The sequence below is a fragment of the Ambystoma mexicanum genome, chromosome 6p (genome assembly GCF_040938575.1).
Source record: "Ambystoma mexicanum isolate Mex_15411 chromosome 6p, UKY_AmexF1_1, whole genome shotgun sequence".
Taxonomy (NCBI): Eukaryota; Metazoa; Chordata; class Amphibia; order Caudata; family Ambystomatidae; genus Ambystoma; species Ambystoma mexicanum.
The window spans coordinates 469909013-469928931 of record NC_090935.1 but is presented as its reverse complement, the minus strand read 5'-3'; the positions used below and the strand labels follow the sequence as shown (position 1 = coordinate 469928931).

General features: G+C 45.8%; 1 protein-coding gene and 1 long non-coding RNA gene across 2 annotated transcripts in view; one reads left to right on the top strand and one right to left on the bottom strand.

The window, feature by feature from the left end:
- SNX18 (sorting nexin 18) overlaps positions 1-19919 on the bottom strand; it is a 162020-nt gene that overhangs the window by 56730 nt on the left and 85371 nt on the right. The gene's annotated exons all lie outside the window — the stretch shown is intronic.
- Positions 1425-12964, top strand: LOC138511527 (uncharacterized). The gene is made up of 2 exons (XR_011280627.1): positions 1425-1833; positions 5474-12964. It is a non-coding gene; the product is annotated as an uncharacterized lncRNA (long non-coding RNA).

Here is a 19919-nt window from a genome sequence, read left to right as displayed (position 1 = left end):
CGTAAAAGGGACCACTTAAGGGCTGCAGGGAAATCCAAATCAAAGAAAAGGATGCAAAGAAAAGCTCCACGTTTAAAAACAAATATGAGCTGCATCCTGCGCACAGCATCTGAAAGAGACACATGCAGGAAATGTGCGATGTTAGCAGCTCCTCTACAACAACAGTATGTCCATTATAACTGACAATGGCAAGAAAATAAGTCCTTCCAGTTACTAGAAAGTATCCAGTGTCCTTTTGTTAAAGGGAGAACAGTCTAATCTGGGATAAAAAAAAGCAGCATTTCATAGGAGAGTCAAAACCGAATTAAGACCTTCATTGGGTTTGCTTTCTTCTGTACAGGACTGAAAATCAGTTTGTTATAAAGAAACATACAGAGATATTAAAATGTAAACCTTTGGCAGGAGTTTGATTGCAAATAAAAGGTTATGATGTTGCTCTTTTTAAAGTGAGCATTGCAGTAAGGAAAGAAAGGAAATGCTGCATTTGTGAATTAAACCTAGAAGGTACACTTGCAATTCCTCCCCTAACCGCTACATGACTGGAGAATGCTTTCTAGTTAGAAAAGTGTAAACACAGGCTTTGAAGCTGAACTATAAACCAAATGACTCTGCCTGTACCTTTTGTTCAGAGAAGCCAGGCCTTCAAGGGCAAAGTAAATGCTACTCATTAAGAACCCCATTTGTCATTGAGCCTACCCAAAATTCTCAATAAATACAACAAATAGATTGTGAGAAATGGTCTCCTCACCTATAATCAAATCTACCAATCATCCAGGAGAATTAAATTCACACCTTCGGAGACCTTGTCAAACTAGAAATTATATCATGTCTCCTATTGCATTGAATATATGTATATTGGCCTACGCCAAGCTGCTTGTGAGCTACTTGTGAGGAAATTTGTGTTGCAAGGTCCTGACCCTAGAATCAATGTAAACCGCCATTTTAGGTTGTCTCTCTCTGCAAAGTCACCCTGTGAGTTAAAATGGTGGACAGTGGTTTTCTGTTTGTAACTTGGCCGTCTTGACCTCTACATACAAGTTAATGTTTAAACTGCCATAGGCTAAATGTTAGGATCATGTAATGAGACCTTGTCCTTCATTGACCTGTAGATCAAGGATTACCTGCGTCAACAAAACTGATCCATGAACATATATTAACTGCAATGTCGTTTGAATAACTGAATGGGAACACCTGTTTAACTACATTGTATAAACTATGTACTAAGGCTTAATGTTAAACCTAGAGAATACACTGTTGCCATTATGACTTGTTGATGTGTAAACCAAAGATGCACTAGATACAAATTAGAAGCGAACCTGGCATGGACCCTAGATCAGTAATGTATTAGAGTAATATTAACTTGCAGTAGGGCTGGACATCATGCTGAAAATTGTATAAAAGCCTGACTATTTCAATGTATATTCCCACTCACTGAGCACACCGAACCACGCTGGAGTTTGCTGTGTTGTACTGAGGGCCGATAGCTATCTGATTTGTCTATGACTTTTTGTAACTGTTTAGTATAAAATAAATACCTTTGTATGTTCCTTTGTAACCTGTGTTTGGTGTATTTCCTTTTGGGCTACCCAGCCTCATATTATTTCTTTGTTTTCACAGTTGGAGCCAGAATAGGGACCCTCAAGATTGATGCTGGATTGTTGAAAGTTGACACACGCTATCGGACGGCTATCGGACGGTGTGACATAAGGGTCCCCACTGAACGAGACGCTGCACGACCCGATCCTTGGACGATAAGCGTGTGGTCCGAGACGGCATCTTGACGAGGGTCCACTTATCGAGGTGGGCAGATTTGCCGAAATCAACAAACACGAGGTAATTTTAGTTAGGTAAATTCTTTGTAATCCGATCGGACCTCCTTAGGTTTGGTCAGGTGAGTCGTGACCCGACACTTAATTCAATCCTGACAATTTGAATTTGGTGCATTGTATCTGCAGACACAATTATTGACCAGGTAACACCAAGAATTTGAGATATGCCTGGGAAATTGTCTACCTGTTTTAGGGCATTATTCCGCAGCGATAGACAATCTTTGGAATTTAGCCGTCCGGCACCACAGGAGGGGTCACCGGCATGTACTATGTACTGTAAGCATGGCATTGGAAGTATAGTATTTAAGGACATTTGGCACAGACAAAGCAGACATGCCTCCGAACTTCAGTGGCCAATCAATGGTAGTTTTGAGATCCCTCGTATTGAATATTTAGAGTCAATCTTGTTAAAGAAAAAGGCTAGCCCTGCAGCATTTGATGTTTTGCAGGATTGGAAAAAAGAAGCGTTGCAGCAGCTTAAAAGTAGGGAAAAACATGGGCAGCGTCATAAAACGAACGCTGAAAAAGCGTTGTTATATGATCAGGGCAAACAGTCTAAGGCGGCTAAAAATATGGATAGGGCTTTCTCACTCGGTATTCAGAAAATCTATCCTTCTAAAGATCTTCATGTTTCTGATGAGTTTATTGACAAATTGCTAAATGAACGAAGGCCTGGTGCCTCTGCACTACCTCCGTAGGTTCCTCTTCCCGCTGTTGTGCCTCTCCCTGCTCTTATTCCTGCTCAAGCTGTTCCTGCTCCTCCTGTTCCTTTTCTTCCAGTTGTTGTTCCTCCACCTGCTCCTCTGCCTCTTCCTATTATACCAGTAACAATACCTCCATTGAATTTGCCTGCCCCTCCTCTTCCAAGTAGTCTTTTACCGCTTGTAGTTGATCAGGGTGCGGGCTCAAGGGTTGTCACTCGTAATACTGTACCTCTAGAAAAGAAACGTGACTTGACCGCATGGGCTAAGCATTGTATGGAGAGAGATGATTGAGCTAATGTTTTGCCACACTTTCTAATATGGACAATTTTCCTGAGAAAAATGTTTTTATTGAAGCACTAGGAATTCATTTATGTGTAATGTGGGACAGATTAAATAACACAGATCTCCCACAAGGATTGAGGGATCTAAAAACCTTAGCATTCTCTAGAGACTCTGTGGAGAAAGTACAAGAGCATGTTGAGAGGGTATTAGAGTATAGAAAGGAGTTGGAAAGGTTACAGAATGAGGATGACGAAGAAGAAAGTATGCAAGTACAGAAATTATTTTTTCTGTGTCGTAAATCGATATCTGAGGAAGCACAAAGACGCGATTAGATGGATTTCAGATATGTCGATAACTCCAGTTGAGGTATATGACGCATACAGTCAGTATACGCCAGAAATGCAGAGGAAAGTAATACAGGTAATGGTAGAGTACCTGCAGGATGAATGTATAAAGAGAAAGATTAGTTGTCCCACAGAGTTACTGGGTATTTATAAGAGGGCTTTTTCACTTGACACTTCGACTGCTTTAGCGCTCGATTTAGCTCTGCTGCTTAGTAAGCGTTCGGAGTTCCCTACATCTCAGTTGCCCATGAGAGAGGTTCCTCCGACATTTGTCCCAAAGGTTGAGATTGCGGCTGATCTTGCACATAAGACAGTCGCTGTGAACATTCCTGCACATTATGTGTCTCAGTTCGTTCACATTCCGTTTTCAAGACAGGAGGTGAACACCATTAGACAGTCTATTCCTGACATTATGAAAAATTCGACAGGGTTCTATAAAGAAATAGAGTCCGTCTTGCAGTCCTCAGTATTTACCCTAGACGATATTGATTTGTTATTCCCTGTACTCCTGCCCGTAGATTTGTGGTAACAAGTTAGGACTATAGACGATGGATACTTCGAGCGTGGATACTAGAAACATATTTGATCATCCTTCTGCTGCATATCTGTCTGAGGAACTTCCTTTTGATGATATTTTGTTTTGTTAGGATTGCCTGAAGCAGGATTTGGAGCCTACACCTATTCCCGTTAATCAGAAAGGTCCCTATGTTGAAATGGTAGTGGGAAATAGGAAACATCCGTTTTTGATTGACACTGGAGCACAGAAGTGTTCCATTAATCATTCTCGTGTTCCAAACATTTCACTGTCAGGGCAAACCAATGTTTCCGTAGGGTTTTCTGGCACACCAGTTGTTTGTCCGGTTTCTTCACCGGTACCTATCTCTTTGGGTCCCTTCACGGACCACTGTCCATTTCTGCTGACTTCGAATTGTGGAGAGAATTTGTTGGGGTTGAATCTGTTGAAGGAATTAAATGCGGTAATTGACTTGCTTAAAACTGCATTATGCTCTGCACCAGTTTTGGGCACACCAAACTATGAGAAGGCCTTTGTGTTGTTTGTGCATGAATGTGATGGATGTGCTTTGGCTGTATTAACGCAGGAACATGGAGGGAAGAATAGGCCATGCGGTTACTTTTCAGCATTGACCCGAGCTTGTGAACTTTCCTAAGGGCTTACAGTAAACATATATACTGATAGTCAGTATGCCTTTGGGGTGGCTCACAACTTTGGTCAGAGAGGATTTTTAACTTTGCATGGCACGAAGATTCAGCATGGCTCCCTAATAGTACAACTGCTCTCAGCGCTTGCGCTCCCTACTCAGTTAGCAGTCGTAAAATGTGCAGCACATCGAAAGGTTATAGATGATACAGGAAAGGGGAATGCTTTCGCTGATCAGATAGCTAGACAAACTGCTGCCGATCTCTCTACGAGATGTATGTTTTGAGGGAGACTGTAAATGCCTATGCAATAGATGAGGGTGTTGGGTCTGTACGGGATATCAAGCCGATGCCACATTAGAAGAATCCAAGAGGTGGGCTGAGGGCTTGGGGAAACTCGAGGATGATGGGTGGACATGGTTGAAGGGAAATGGCTACTTCTTGACGCTTACGTGATGATGGTCATCATGGCACATGGTCCTACGCTTGTGTGTGCCCAGCAGATAACAAAATTGTTAGAGAAAGTTTGGGTAAATGACAAAATTTCAAAAATTGCTCAGCGTTACGTTCAGAACTGCATGATTTGCCTACAACATAATGTGGGAAAGGGGACAGCAACTCCAAGGGGAAGTTTTGGGCCACCCTCTGTCCCATTCGAAGTCATCCATTTTGATTAGATTGTTGCATTGTTCCATTTCATTAAAAAGTATGTCGAGGCTTTCCCTGTCAAAGATGCTACAGCTATGACCACTGCAAAGACCATGTTAAAAGGAATACTTCCCGCGGTTCGGGCTGCCAAGAGTCATCTGGTCGGACAATGGTCCACATTTTGTCGCTGCTGTAATTCTGCAGATATGCGTGGCATTACAAATTGACAAACGGTTCCATTCGGCCAGACACGCTCAGAGCGCCGGACTAGTTGAGAGACACAATGGTATCATCAAGAACAAGCTCGCTAAGACGCGGCACCAAATTAAAATAGCCGGACACCTTATCGATCGTGTTATTATCCATGCGTACAACCCCTCAAACTAAGACTGGGCTCTCTCCATTTGAGGTGGTTCCTAAAAGTCGTTCTTTAAAGAATGTTGAAAATGTATTACTTTCAGATTATTGCAGCCAGTTGACTAAAAACCTGCATTTGATTTACCACCAGGTGTGAGAAGCTTTACCTGTGTGATACGAGGGCCCGGGCCACAGCATACGACCAGAGGAGTGGGTGCTCGTGAAGTCCTTTGAGCGCTCTTCCTGCCTTGCACCTCGGTGGCGGGGCCCATTCCAGGTCCTGCTGGTCACCCAGACAGCGGTGCGCGTCGCAGGCTCGAAGCATTGGATCCACGCGTCGCATGTCAAGAAACTTCTTCACCCAGTGCCACACGATACAGAAGAAAAAGAACCCCTCACTTACGCTGCAACCAATGATCCCAAAGCAGTAAAAAGCGCCGAGAGTGTGTCGAAGAATCTCTCTGAGCCCGTGAGGCTTGGGGAAGCCGCCATTTTGTCTCCGCACTCTCCAAAAGTTTTGCATCCGGAAACTGCTGTCCCAAATTCGGCATCTGCACTTGTCTCTGATTCGTTGCTTCCAACGGGGAGTGACGACGCATTGTTTCCGGATCAATCAGTACCAGGAACAGCAAGATACAATCTGTGTCCAAGAAAATAAGACTTACGGCACGGTCTTGCTGTGCATCTGATAGACTTACGGCACGGTTCGGCTGTGCATTCGGAGAAGGAAAAAAGTCATTGAGGGCTTGTGTTTGGCCAAAATTTGAGGAAAGGGGATTCTGTTGGCTAGGGTTGTGGAAGGACCAAGAAGTCGCTCGGCTGGGAGGTCGCCAGCCCAAAACAATGGGGTCTTGTCGTTTGAAGATTGCAATGCCTGCTACACCGCCACCGCTCATATTGGACTTGTAAATGATCGTGTGACCAGCCAGGACAATGGACATTAAATGTGGGCCCCGAAAATGTATTGCTGTGTTTTTATGATAATATTTGGGTTTTTAATAGTCAATGTCTTAGGCCTGTGGTACTTCGAGGAAACTTATCCTTTAGAGTCCTTGTTACCGACTGAAAACGTAACTACTGTTTCCACTCCTTTTGTGCATTTGCATACTCTGTCCCCTAGGGACTCTCAACATAGGCAAAGGTACTACAATAATACTCTGCTGCTTATTATGAACGCTACGCATGCCATTTTTAATAGATCTAACTGTTGGGTCTGCTCACATTTACCGCAACATGGGGGATAAGGGGCTAGGTTGGTATAGTCACCCTTTACCTTTGACAACTGCTTGTTATGCTTCTCTTAGAGCACTGTTCTTTGGCCGTTGGAACAATAGCATCTCGGGGAACTTTGATGGCACTAATTTGAATAGTTTTGAGAAACGTGTTTTGACTCCCCTGGGATGCTCGCTTTTCGCAAATAGGAGTAAGCTCAACATTGCTTCTATTAGGCCCTCTGATAGACTGTCTCGTCCTTTCCAATCTTTGATTTCCTTTAAAATGGCTCCGATAGGAAAACTACACTTTTAACCATAGCCCCAATTCAGTTTTTCTGCATACAGAGGAATGGCACTCAGTCAATGGGGGATTTTAAAGGTTGTGCCAACGTTGAAAATTTGACTGGGGAAGACAGACCTTTGTATGTAGGCGAACCTGTCTATTTCGTTTGCGGTAATGTGGCATTTCCATGGTTGCCCAGGGATTGGCAAGGAACCTGTTATTTAGGGATCCTGTTACCTGGGGTGTTCATAGCTAGTACTGTAGAGGTTTCAAAGGCTCGTCCACGGCGGGGTGAGAATGGTGACACTCCAGCACAGGTTTTGGGAGATGCAGCGAAATCATTTCTTCCATTCTTTGGGCAGATAGTGAATTCCGAAGAGGTCAGGAGACTAGCGAGAGTACTGGAGAGAACCATCAACCGGACCACAGATATACTCTATAACTCTATATACTCTATAACATGACGGAGCAGAAAGCGATCAGATTGGTAGCACTTCAGAACCGGATGGCATTAGATTCCTCCCCAACTATTTTCAAGGCAATATAGAATCTGCACGTCCTTAGTTCAGAAGTGCATGTTCCCAAGGGAAACTGGGATCTTAGCGCTTGGTTCTGGAACTTCTTGCGATCTTGGGGTTGGAAAGTGCTTTCAGTCTTGCTGATCATTTTGGGAGTTCTGTTGTTCCTTTGTTGTTGTATCCAATGTCTACCTAGTATATGCTCGATGCTGGGGGGATGCTGCGTTCAGGCGATAGGTACAATAGAACATAAGGTGTATGCCCCGGATAAAACCTCCAAGGAATGTGTGTTGAAAGAGATCTTAGTAAATGATCTGATGGCAATAGATATTTCTGACAGCGATTCAGGGTGCATGGATGATGATGCATGGAATTGTTTGCAAGGAGATCAGAAGTAGTTTAGCACTAAGGCTTAATGTTAAACCTAGAGAATACACTGTTGCCATTATGACTTGTTGATGTCTAAACCAAAGATGAACTAGATACATATAGACAAACAAATTAGAAGCAAACCTGGCATGGACCCTAGATCCTGTGCAAGCACAGAAGAGTCATATTGGGAGCCAAATGAGATCCCACTGTGTACATACCTAGTAAAACTAGGTAATTGAATTGTTTCCCTAGTTACATCACCAAGCAGAGTTCTGCTACTGGCGCTGAACAACTCAAGGCAAAAAGGGCATAGGGCGATTGACCGCTACACATTTTCCCGCCTTTAAGTTGCCCATTGAAAGTGTCAAATGTAAGCTTTTACACGGTAATGCAATAGAAGACCACTGAAGGGAATCTAGCAAGCATACATGTTAAAAGGACATTATTCTTATTAACATGCAGGAATGCCAAGAATCATGTCTTTCATTTGAGTTTTCCTAGAACACAGTTTGAAATTCTGACACGTCCATTGAGTAAGAGGGGCTTATGCAGAGGAGCTAATTTTGCTATCGGAGCTGGAGCCACATCCACGACTCAGGGGCTGGGACTGCACGGTTTGCAGGTGGTCGCCTGGTGCCTGTGCGTCCTTATCTCTGTTTTTGGCTTGCCCTTCTGTTCTTGCTGCTAGTGATGCTTGCACTGGCATGCTGGTCTGTACACATCGCAGCCTGAATGGCCACCCGTATCACAAGGCATTGGATAGCCTCATAGGAATGCCTTTGTTCCGTTTATCTCTATATGCCCACTCAGCAGTTCGCCGCAGTTCCAGTCATCGCAGCCCTTTGAACAAGTTCCCATAACAAAGCAATTCACCATTCATCAATGTAATCACCAGATGTGCCTTGCGACTAGTGATTTAAGGTCACTTTTCCTAGTAATCCAGAGAAGGTTTCATCCCACCCGAGTCGCCTTCTTCCTCTGCTGGAGAAGCGCAATGCCCCTTTCCACAACCTATGTGATGATGTGCAACTGATACGTCTGCGCCCATCTTGCTGCTAGGCCGCCTGGTGAGTTCATCGTGCATTGTGCAATTTCTCCGTCTCTCGCTATCCCCCCTTCCATCTCTCTGACCTCTCCCTCCATGGTGCTGTCCATTTCCCCCCCATTTACTCAAGCTGCTACATTATCACCTATCCTACCTCTCCTTCAAAGTTTGCAAGGAAAAAGTTCAAGAAAGATCTCCTGGTCTCCAACCCAGGCCTGCCCATTGGTGACACCTATGTCAACGCTTCTTCCAGACAGTGTCACAGACATTTTCTTTGTCGCTCCTCCTTGTGACTCCCACATGGTCTCCCTCTTCTCCCCTTTCACTTTGTCGCCCATTAATGGTGCCACCAGATGGTAAGTACTCTTGGCATACTTCACATCTGCTAGGGGCATCATTAATGTCTATCAGAATGGCACTGTCATGGCCCAGGGCTCTCAGCCCAACCTCCTCCTCCTCCTCGATAGGCGCCTTCCGTCTCTCATCAACTTCCTCCCTTCTCCTGTCACTGCTCCATCGGCCACCCCTCTTGTCCCTTCTCCACCACCGACAGGCGTACCAAATCTCTGGACCCCTCCTCGGAAGAACTGCAAGGAGGTGGCAACCAGCTTCACAGAGCTAACCTCAACTCTCGCTCTGCTGCTAAACACTCCTCCGATAAATATCTCCTACTTGAAGACCTTGAGGTTTTCGCACTCACCGAGATGTGGTCTCTGCCAGCTCCGTCACTGCTTTTGACACACTCCTCCCCGAGGGCTACAAGAGCCTCTCTAAGCCCAGGCCTAACCGGTCTGGAAGCAGAGTGACCTTGATCTTCCCTGAATGGGTCCCTGTTACCATCATTCCCAATCAGACCTACTCTTCATTCGAATGCCTCATCTGCAGGTTTGGTGTCACTCCAAACCGCTCGTTGACTCTTGATGCCATCTACAGGACCCCTGGTCCGATCTCACTAATCCTCTCAGTGGTTTGACCTCACCTCCTCTTTTCTTGCCTCCACCTCCAAGCTTCACCGTGACTCTCCCGATTCAGCCACTGGACTCTTCTGCAGCCTCTGGGACTTTCTTTCCCTCACTATTCATCCCTCCAGTCTGACGCACTCAGCCCGACATACCTTGTATGCTCTTACCTTAGCTGACATCCCCATCTCCAACCCTCCCACTATACCGTTCTACTGGTCGGACCATGCTCTCCTGTCCTCTCACCTGGATCTCTTGGGTCCAGCCTACACTGCAAGTCTCCTTCTCCGTCATTCGACAGATTAAGCAAGTGTCAGTTGTGGCTTTTGCTGCCACTTTCATTCCCCCTCCCACTCCTGCCAGGGACTTGCACACTGGATCTGCCCTTGCTAATCTTAACCTCTCTACCACCGACACCCTTGGCATCCTTGCCCCCGTCATGAGGATTCGCTTGAACCCTGCCTCCAAGCTCAACACCTGGAATGACTCCGACCTAGCCTCTGAGAAAATGTACAGTTGCTGAGCGGAAGTAGCGGGCATAAGGCACATCCTCTGACCGACTGGCCTGCCACCTGCTTCAAAGGCAATACAGGCTCTCCATCCGCTTAAAGAAGGGGCCCATAGCCAAGCCCGCATCTCTGGGGTCACTAACATAGGCAAACTGTTTAAAATTTGCAAGGAACACTCCAATCCCACTGCAGTCTCCACTTCACACCTACCATCCCTGACCCTCCGTACGTCACTGGCCTCCCACTTCTTAACCAGCACTCAGGACATCCTGTCCTCACTCTCCTCTATTCCCCTCCCATCCCCTCCTCTCCCTCATCCCTCCACAGCTCTCAGGTCTCCCGTGGCCCCCTTCTCCCCTTTCCTCCTACTCTCCTCTTTCTCGCCCATAGCACCGGATGAGGTCTCTAGACAAGTCCGCTCTATGAAAGTCTCCTCCTAACAGGCGCTCTCCTGCTCCTCCAAAACCATCAAGGACAACATTGCCTCCCTTGCGCCAGCATTGGCCAATCACTCTTTGCCACTGGCTCCTTCCTGCTACCCCCTCAAGCACTCCCTTGTGCATCCTCTCCTCAAAAAGCCCTCTGCCGACACCTCATGCCCGGCTAACTACTGCCTTATTTCCTTTACCCCCTTCCTGGGCAAACCCCTGGAGAAGCTGGTCATCTCCCAGCTTATCCAACACACTAAATCAGGTGGTGGTCTTCTCACGACCACCAGTCTGGCTTCAGAGCAGCCAAAGGCACGTAAACCGCTCTACTGAACACCCATGAAGACTTGCTCTCAAATCTCGAATCAACTCTCCATCCGTTGTTATCCTTCTGGATCTTTCCTCTGCCTTAGACACGGTCATTCATGCCTCCCTGACATAGCGGCTCTGACACCCTTGGGATCACAGGCCTGGCCCTTGACTGGATGCCCTCGTTGCTCATGACCTGACTGACTTCCCAGGTTCAATTGGGCCCATTTTTCTCCCCTAGCACACTCCACCTGCAGCGTCCCTCAAGCACTCTACTCTCGCAGTGGGTGTGGGTCATCCTCCTCCTCCTCCTCCTACTACCCCCCCACCTCCCAGCTATTCAGGCATGGTGTGCTGCCAATGATCTCTGCCTTAATGCCAGTAAGACTGAGATCCTTCTCAAAGACCCCAGCTCCCCCCTTCCCTCCTACCCTCTGGCCACCCTCTATGGGTCCCCTCCCTTCACCCTCTTGTGAGGCAAAGAAACCTTGCCGTCATCTTTGACTCCTCGCTCTCCTCCTCTCCTCACAGCGTGGACCTTTGCAAGAAGGCCCCCTATCAGCTGCACCTCCTCAGAGGCACTCCCTTTACTAGCCTTCCCCCAGAAACTCAAAACTTCCAGAGCTCTGGTCCTCTCTAGTCTGGACTACTGCAAAAGCCTCTTCATCAATCTTCCTTTATTCTACTTTATCCTCCCTTTGCCCCTTCTACTAATCCAGAATAGGACTGCAAGACTTACCCTTGGCCTCAAATCCAGGGACTGCATTTCTCCAGCCCTAAAATTGCCCACTGGCTCCAGGCTGCTGCTAGGATCAGGTGCAAGACCCTCTGCATCACCCACATGGCTTTCTGGGGCCTGGGACCCCACTACATCAAATTGTCTCTCCCCAAATACCTTCCTGCTAGAGCTCTTCAGTCTTCTAGCTTCAGATCTCTGCAGATCAGATGCTTCTCCAATATCAGAGAGTGGGAGGTAGATCTCTCTCCTCTGCAGGAGCCTCCCTCTGGAATGGTCTCCACCCCACCCCCCTCACAGGCTTGAAGCTGGATCTCCTTAAGTTCTGGAAGCTCCTCAAGACCCTACTTTTATCTTCTTCCTTCCCTCTCCCCCTCCCCTGCCAACACCCCGGTGTGCCGCAGTCACTCCCAGCCTGGTTCATCTGAGTTCTACAGGGCACCAGGCCCCCCACCCAGTCTGCCTGCCCCCCCTCCACACAGTCCGCCCCCCTCCTGCATTAGCATGTGGACGTTCAATCACTGCAAAGCATGCTCCCTGGCACTTTAGCCCTCTCCCACTCCCCCTACTGTGCCCAACTCTTTTACTTGCCCTCTCCTCTTCACCCTGAACTTCCCTTCCCACACAATCACTTTGCATTTTGTGCAGACTGGGGCACCCCCCTTCCCTCGCTCTTCTGTTTACTGCACTTGCACAATCCAAATGTCACAAAGCCTAGTAGGACTGTTCTTGTTATCTTTCTCCCTTGTCCCCCTACTCTCCCCCACTTTTATTCTTGTTGTGCCTTGTAACACCATTTGTTGTATAGGCACCTTCCAAACATCCAATAAATAAATCTGTTTTTAATAAATGGGAAATGGAGACTTAGATAGGCAGGGATGTTGCAATTTAATTTGGTTTTCTATAAAATGACAACCTTATCCTGAGCCCTCATAACTTTCCAACACATGGCTGATGTGTGCTCAGCGGAAACCAAATATACATATAATGGCTGTGCTTTAAAAAGCCTTCTTTTAAGTGAATGCCATTTTGGCTATTCGGGTGGCCTGTGTATTGATCATTCTTCATTGTAGGAAGCACCGACATGGGGATTGCAGAGATGTATGCATTTAATTAGCTCTATTCAATTAACAAATATACCTTCTGTGTAACCGTTTGTGTTTCTTGTCCCGAAAAGGAACGGAGGCTGTAGGGAAACTATGTTTTTAAATTGGGGATCTTGGGTTCATAGGAAGAAGCATTCAATAAATACAAATTGTACACGCCTGATTTATTGTACACGCCTGATTTTGGGGGGGGGGGGGGGGGGGGAGGGTCGGTGGGAAAATCCCTGAACTAGTGTCAACCGATTAAAGCATCCTACAAAGCCTCTGGTTTAGACGTCCCCCAAGTTGCCAAGAGTTCACTCTGCCTCAAATAGTGGGAATCCTAAAATCCATCAGGAGGCAACCTAGAAGCCTGAAGACTAAGAAATGAGGCAGAGTTGTGTGGTTTGTAACATGCATGTTTTGGGGTTTGTAATGCAGAAAACAATCTCTTGAGAGGCAATTACACCTCTTGAAACAAATTTGGCCTCTACTGCAAGGGGCCAGGAGTCTTTCAGGAGACAGATATGGAAGCCACTCTAAAAGATACGCATCTTGACAAACTTCTTTCCGAACTCCTTCATTGAACAGCCCATTCTTGGAGAGCAGTGGGCGACACTGGCTCTCACATTTCCAAATACGGCCACACAAGAAGTGTAGGAAACTCAGGTTATTCTCACTAGAAATGATTTCTTACCATTAAGGGGACATGAGGAAGAGACTGTCCCCCTTTGTGCTCCTAGATCAAATAGATACATTTTCTATTTTGACTTCAAGATCTTTTGTTGCTTTGAGTGATATTTGGTACAGGATAGACCAATGTGCTAATGATCTAAAACAAAAGGGTAACTTATACAGGTGCTATCGGGGCTGGAGATCAAGATAAATAGTACTGGTGAAGCACCAAAAAGGGCAGTGCTGTTTGGGGCAGTGTACCCAAGAAACGCCTACACACTTTAGACTTTTCAATCAACTATTAACTCAAGAAGGCAATAACGAGGGACTCTGCACTCCATCACGGTCTTAGCTGCTTGAAGTCCCCTGGTTATCAAGTCAGAGCGTTCCCAGAAGCAAACTGCATTAGGCAAGCTTCAGTGATTTAAAAAAAAAAAGTGAAGGACCTGAATGTAGTCAAGGCTTATATTCCTTTTCGGAATACCTTTGAATTGAAGTGCTGAGGTCCTAAAATCACCTCTGTCCCCGAAATTCATGACGAGGTGAAAGACTAGAAACACTTGAAACCACCCATCTTATTTTGGACAGATCCAGAGTGCACCAATGATTGACAAATACACTGAAAGGTATCCTCTTAGCCAGCCATACAGACCGAATACAATGCAGATCTTTCCATGCGTGAGCGAAGAGCCTGTGATCGTGGACGGGGAAGACGATATGGACAACCTCAACTATACACTAAGAAACCATGTTATGTGGGATGTTTTTATCCACGCATCCAAGCCCTACCTCAAAACTGTGCAGTACTGACATGGAAAACATCATGATGGCCAGAGCTTCCCAGAAAATGCACAGGGAAATGCATGAAGAATAGGCTGCCACTCATTTTTGCCGATGTTATGGGCACAGAAGGACACTGCCTAAAACCACCATTGGACTACCCACACAGTAGTCTGAAACCATTGGGAATGGCAATGCTGATTGCCAAAAGCAAACCCATAACTGTTGGGAATTCATTTTCTTAAATCCCAAAAAGGGGTGCAGTACCAGTACTCACCACTATCCAAAAGCCAGCGTTTCAAAACACCAGATTTTACTTTTTTGTAGAAAACTGAATAAATGAACCCAAAACATGCCAACGAAAGACTTACTGAGAGGTGGATACAATGTAAGGTTATTTCTGAAGTGACTTGAAGGTGTATAACAAGACTGGCTGAGCTGTGGATTTCAGCAGTTTAAGTAAATTTGGACTGAAAGACACTAAAAATCTAAATGTTTAAATTGACTGAGTGACCTACTTTTGAGTGTCACATAGGTTTCAATTGTTTAAATGTCATAGTTTTAAACTTAGAATCAGCATTCTAGCTGCATATGTAAAAATGTTCAGTTTTATTTGAATGCAGAAGACTGGGGAACAGAAATGACATGTAGCTAAAAACTGGCTTAAAGAGATTCCAATTTTGCCTGGCAACTACCCCCCCATCAGGAGTGAAACTTGAGTCACAGCTGTGTTCCCAGGCCTATCTGCCTTTTGCTGGCCACACTAAGGATATGCCATCTCTCTGATAATTGAATTAAGGGGAGCCCCCACAGAATACAGGAGCTCTGAACAAAGCCCTGTCCTGACTCAGGCAAATGTTTTATTGGCGGGAGTCGTAAATGGAGCTTCCTCCTGGAAGGACAGGGGAAGGGCACTGCCTGTGAGAGCAAGCTGGCTTGGCAGAACTGGAAAAACCAGAAAATCAACCTTGTGCTGGGGGGAAACCACACCCCTTTGGGGCCAGAACATAACTCTAAAAAGATGAATAACTCATAGTACGGACTTGTGAAAATTATTTAAATGATACCATAATTCTTGTGATTTTTCTGCCCACATTTTAAGAGGTTTTTAGAACCGGTGGCATGTTCAGGAGGGTTTTAGCGGAAAAGAGGATATTACTCAAAATGTGTGCATGTGAAAAATCTGACACTTCATCAACTAATGTCCATACTCCTTGCGCACGTGTGTAAATTTGGGGTAATGTCCGGTATTGCAAACCAGTTAAAAAGTGCAAAATATTGCCATTTCTGAATGCAAGCCCCCAGGAAGAGCAGATTTGGACAGGGTATACCTCCTGTGATATGTGAGGGGTGCGTGTAATTTTAAAACAATATGTACCTCTGCAAATATGTATTTGGTTCAAATCTAGATTTGTGTGCAAGTTGACAGGAGGAGTGGACTTTCTGCAGGCTGTAAAATGACATCACTCTGACACAACTTAGCTCCCTCAATCAGGGGAGGAATGAAAGCTTGGCCAATGATAAGTGGAGAGGGGTAGGGTCTAGTGATGCTGCACACACACCCATTTTAAAAACAGATAAAAGCAGACAGACAGGACAGATAGGGACCTTCAAATCCATTTGCAGCTGGAAGCTCTGCCGGAAAATCCATACTTTACCTCCATCAACCTTCAGAGACCCAGACCAGACCAGCAGAGTAGAGCTGACCTGTTAGCAGAACCAGAGAGAGCTGACCCATATCACTGTGAAGTGCAGAGACCAGAGTCCGGTCTAAAACCTGACCAGATCCGTGGCGAGGCATATTTCAAAAATATAGTGTGAGTACCTAGCAAAACTGTGCAGAACCCAATCTCTGAGTTAAAATAATCTAATGCAAGCTATTTTAACTTGAGTAAAGCTGTCACCTGTCATTTGTCTTTTTGAACTTTAAAATTTCAAATCTGAAAAACGACCTTTATTTAATCGCTCATATCTCCGTGACCGTTTGTGCTAGAGACTTGCAGTAACTTTCCCCTGAAAGCTGAGAATCGTGGCTTTTCTACCCCATATAGGTTTGCCGCAATCGTGAAAAACGCACTCGCGAATTTTGCCGCGATTTGCAAATTTCTCAACGTGTGAAACAGCAGTTTTCTTGCCTTCCGTTGCAAAAATTTGTTTGCAACCTGACAACCATTATAGAGCATTGCTAAAGTGATCCTGAACTTATTCAAAGCATATACCACTCACCCTAAACCTCCTAGAGGGAATTAAAAGCATTGTAGCATATTTTTCACTTCATTGCCAGCACATATAAAAGCATTTTGGGCCTGTGTTTAAAACTCCGATCTGTAGTCTAAGCTTGCTGGGGTGAACTGAATCACAGTTGATTGCATTTCTGAGAACTGTGTGCCTTCCTTCCATTTCCTTGCATTGCATAAAGGGGGGGGGGTGAATTGTCCAAGAAAGTGATTACATTGTCTTTTGCTGAAATCCTATCAAGTTATTTTCTGTACTGCATTTCATTCCACATTGCATCCATTTGAAACCATAAAAGTATTGTTGCTATCTTATCCATCCTATAACCACTCATTGATTATAAAGAAGTGGGCTAGTGCCAGACTATCCATTATTGATTACATATCAGATTAAGTGTGATATCCAATTATTAATTTATTATAAAGTGTGATATATATCTATATTGTTTAAATTCTCAAATAAACCTTTTAACTTGCAAAACAGAACTACTTCTTGGCTCAGTGGGGTCAGGGGGATTCCAATAGAGGGGTGTTATATAGGGGTAGTCATCCAGAATGCAAGAACTGGACATAAAGATATATCAATAAGGGTTTCCATTCAGTATCCCAGACTAGGCATTGACTTAGCTGTAGTGTTGAATTGAATCCTCTTACAGTTACTGACGTCATTCATGACATCACAACATAGCAGCGTTCGACATGAAGCACACTTGCAGTCCACACTGCGCCACATAAACACACTTGTATACATGAAGAACGTGAGCGCACAGTTCTATAGCTAGAGGACAGATACATATACATACTGTTGATGCTTATTTTGTCATTAGCCAAATGTAGTAATAAGGAATCGCAAGGCACAAGAGATCCTGAGCAAGTTTGCTGATGCTTAAAGCCAATAGTCGTGTGGACATACAGGAGTGTATATGGAATCTGATAGAACCACATATAGCTAACCCATAGGGAACGTAGCACAACATGGACAATGTAGAAACTGCATTATAAAGTTTAGGGAAATTACAGCAGGCCTCAGGCCATTGAGTAAGAGACCAGCTGAGCTGATGCAGGCAGCATAGAGAGCAAGACACGTGAGACAGGCCCACAGCCAAGGTCAGAGATGTATGTAAACATTCCAATCCCCAGACGACAAAAGTACCAGCTACAGAGAAACGGAATAAAGCCTCATAAATGGGAGCTGCAGAGCTCAAATTCATGGTCTCTAAACACGTGATGCAGCCAAGCGAGACAATGGACAGTCACACAAGGTGAGATTGAGGAGCCGGTCCCAGCAAACTAGACGCAGACCACAACAAGTGTTGCAAGCGCAAGGAGAATATTCTCATAGACAAAGGTGGTGTACACAATACAGACACAGTCATTCACATCACCTTGAAGAAGTGCACAGAGAGCTGAGAACCTAATCGAGTCCCAGGCCTCGGGGGGAAGGGGCTGGATCAGCTCTTACCAATCACAGTTTAGTATTCCAGGGGTGGATGGCAAGGGGCAAGAGCCAATGGTAAACCCACTACTCTGCAACAATGTAGTAGATTGTGCTTCTGGCACGGGACAGGCCAGCCACCTGCCATGCGATGACCAGTAGAATAACTCCTATAGGTAGTAGAGGCTCCCAGTAACCAATCCCTCATGGTGATAGGTCATCACTCTGGCCCGTCCCATAAAAACCTAACAATGCTAGAAAACCATCCTGCACGCCGGGGAGCCTCCAGCTGTGCCTCAATCTACCTGTGTTCTCGTACTGATCCCTGTTGGTTTTGTGTGTAATAAACCGCAGTTTGTCTTAGCCGGTGACCATGTCCTCAGTTTTGTCCTGGGGAGGGTGTTGGGCCCTCGAATGTTCATGGACTCCCAGCAACGCTCTGCCATACCTGGGCGTTCCCTCGAACAAGTTGGTAGCAGAGCTGATTGTTTGCTGCGTCACCCCGGCACAAAATGTTCTCCTCCACCACGGAACCTGAGGGGCTGCTGGACCCTCGCATATTTTGAGAAAGACAAGGAATGGATACCCGTGGAAAGGCCGTCCGGGGCCAGCTTGGAAAATATCCTGCCCGAAGTCCGCAAGGAGTCCAGACAGGCCAGGCCGGGGGAAGTGGCATTTTGTGGGGGACTTGCAGGCGAGCAGCACCAGCAGACCACGGAGTGCAAGTATTGACCCCGTCACATGGCAACTGTGGGTGTGAGGGAGGGTATCAAGAATTGTGAAGTATTGTTTAGTATCGGCGAGTATTGTCTAACATTGTCAAACTTAGTAGGGACAGAAGCAGAGGTAGACGTCATATTCGTGGGTAGGGCATATTCGAGCTTAGAGGTAAACGGTTCTGGTGAATAACCTAGACTATTCACTCGAGGGCACGGATGACAGAAGTTAAGTAAATAGCGGATTTCCTGTGTGTTGGGCGTTTTAGCTTGGGTCATAGATGACTGTAAGGGTTAGCAAGGAAAGCTGGCGTAGATTGCGGCAGTTGAGTCAACTAGTTAAGTCTCCTGGAGTGAGCCGTTTTGCACGCGAGGTGATGGAGCGGGTACAGTTCAATCACAAGAGAATATTGGTATACTCTGCCAGGAGGCAGGTGGACAGCTGTGGGGTTTGTGTTGGGGTTCATGCATTTTGGGAGTAACTGGATGTAGCATTGTGCGCGAGGTATTCAATCTCTTAGCACTACACAGTTAGTAATTGGTGACGTCAACAATAGGTTTGTGCATGGAACACACAGCATGAGGAGCTAGCATTGGGATTGGCAGATGAGGTGAGTAAGTGGCAGTGCGTGGAAGACACATACGCAAGATTATGGGTGTGCCCGATAAGGCAGTGAGTTTGTAAAGGGGCAGTGCACGGAGCACGCCTGGCGGGCAGTTGAGCCAGAGAGGTTCGTAAACAAATTGATAATATTGTATTTCTCCCTTAACAGCGGACTGTCGCAAGGCTCAATTTGAGGTCAGGTAAATGCAAAAGCAGTGTACCAAGCGAAGTGTGGGGGGACACGCCCCTTCAGCACCTGTGCAAGACACTCCCACCCTATAAAGATAAAATATGTAAATACAGCATAGAATGGTCTAAAAGCACAGAGGGAAAGTTAACTAAACCAGGGCCACCTTGCTTCACGTTTTTGGAGAAATGTCTGCAATCACTACTGACACACATACACGGTGCCTGTAAGGGGAAGATGCTCGCAAGCCGCATGGCGATATTCGAGTTGTGGCGTATGTTCCAGGAGGGCGAGGGGAACGCAGCAAGGCGTCACTAGTTCGTGTTTATGACCCCTAGCTCCTCCTTCGCGCCCTTCTGCAAACCCACCTTCCGCTCCCTCACATGTCCCTCCGAGTGTGGTCTCTGATGACACAGACGATGATCAAGGGATTTACCCACTACAAGAAGAGCATTACGAGAATTGAGAGCAGCAGAGGAGTACTCATCCCCGACATATAAACCACCAC